Source organism: Chiloscyllium plagiosum, chromosome 23, assembly GCF_004010195.1.
Source record: "Chiloscyllium plagiosum isolate BGI_BamShark_2017 chromosome 23, ASM401019v2, whole genome shotgun sequence".
Lineage (NCBI taxonomy): Eukaryota > Metazoa > Chordata > Chondrichthyes > Orectolobiformes > Hemiscylliidae > Chiloscyllium > Chiloscyllium plagiosum.
The window spans coordinates 5130030-5132021 of record NC_057732.1 but is presented as its reverse complement, the minus strand read 5'-3'; the positions used below and the strand labels follow the sequence as shown (position 1 = coordinate 5132021).

Genomic DNA, 1992 nt, shown 5'->3' with positions numbered 1-1992 from the left:
AGTGGCCTAACCAATGTCCTGTACAGCCACAACATGACCTCCCAACCCCTGTACTCAATACTCTGACCAATAAAGGAAAGCAAACCAAACGCCTCCTTCACTATCCTATCTACCTGTGACTCCACTTTCAAGGAGCTATGAACCTGCACGCCAAGGTCTCTTTGTTCAGCAACACTCCCTAGGACCTTACCATTAAGTGTGTAAGTCCTGCTAAGATTTGCTTTCCCAAAATGCAGCACCTCACATTTATCTGAATTAAACTCCATCTGACACTTCTCAGCCCATTGGCCCAGCTGATTAAGATCCTGTTGTAATCTGAGGTAACCCTCTTCACTGTCCACGACACCTTGAATTTTGGTGTCATCTGCAAACTTACTAACTATACCTCTTATGCTCGCATCCAAATCATTTATACAAATGATGAAAAGTAGTCGATCCATCTTATTTCCAAGAACTAGTTCCAACGACGTGTCCTTCCGTATTGGACTGGACACACCACTGTCGGAAACACTTCTGAACATAACCTTGGAATCGTGCCTCTAGCTGCCCCTTATGTTATCAGTATCCCCATCTATATTTGGGCAATTGAAGACCCCCAACATAATGGCCACCAAGGTGGCATCTCACTGTAGTTTCTCTACATCCTTCCCACTCATTGATGGTCCATAGACTGCACCTAGAAATATAATTCAACCCTTTTTCTTCCCGAGTTATAGCTAAATTGATTTTGGACTTGAACCCTTGAGATATCCTTTTTCTCCAGTGCAGTACAATAGCACATAATGAGCCTTGCACTGAATTTCAGCTTTAACCTCAGGGTCAGTACTGAACAAACCCACTCCCATGTGTGAGGGGTATTATTTTGAAATCAGTACAAATCTCTCAGGACAGGCAGACCACTCTATAATTTTCAAATACATGTCAGTCTCTCTCCAGTAATTCCCCTTCCCAAAGCTTCATGAGATCATTACTCTCTAATCTTCCCGTTTCCTAAACCAGAAATACAAAGAAAGGCAACACAAGGAGTAGGTTACTGATTTTGTCAAAGTTATTACCATCAGGCAGTAGGGGTTGGTTCTGGGTGGAGTTTTAACCTGCTTATTGGGAATGGGTTATGGAATCTTGAATTAGAACCTCCCATCTTGCAGCCTGCTGACCTGCTGTGCTGTTCCAGCAATAAAGTTTCAACTACTGATTTTGTCAAAGTTATTACCATCAGGCAGTGGGGGTTGGTTCTGGGTGGAGTTTTAACCTGCTTATTGGGAATGGGTTATGGAATCTTGAATTAGAACCTCCCATCTTGCAGCCTGCACTGGCCCATGGTCCACTTCATCATCTCTCTGCAGGTCAAGGCCCGAGACTGGCCCTGTATACAGGTGGGGGGAGGGGTTCTGCTAAGGTCCACCAATCAGGATCCGCTTCTGCCTAAAGGACTCCAGTTCACTTTGAACATGGGCCCAAAAGGGGATAGACGTCCAACACTCCCAGCTCCCTTCACCCTGGCTGACACTGGTCACCTATTACAAGAAGTTGCCCAAAAGCAATCCTTAACTCCAGGCTTAACTATTCAAAACCTTCCCCTCTGAACCTCCCACTCTCAGCTGCCTGTATCCAAAGTCACACTGAGTCTGTTCACCCATCACCCCATTACTTGGTCACCTACGACAGTCTTTGAGGAGAAAGTGAGGTCTGCAGATGCTGGAGATCAGAGCTGAAAATGTGTTGCTGGAAAAGCGCAGCAGGTCAGGCAGCATCCAAGGAACAGGAGAATCGACGTTTCGGGCATAAGCCCTTCTTCAGGAATGAGGAAAGTTTGTCCAGCAGGCTAAGATAAAAGGTAGGGAGGAGGGACTTGGGGGAGGGGCGTCGGAAATGTGATAGGTGGAAAGAGGTCAAGGTGAGGGTGATAGGTCAGACGGGAGTGGGGGCGGAGAGGTCGGGAAGAAGATTGCAGGTTAGGAAGGCGGTGCTGAGTTCGATGGATTTGACTGA

General features: G+C 46.4%; 1 protein-coding gene across 3 annotated transcripts in view; it reads right to left on the bottom strand.

Moving 5' to 3' along the window:
• The window catches only part of itpr2 (inositol 1,4,5-trisphosphate receptor, type 2), a 241261-nt gene that overhangs the window by 46733 nt on the left and 192536 nt on the right, over nucleotides 1–1992 (bottom strand). The window lies entirely within an intron of this gene.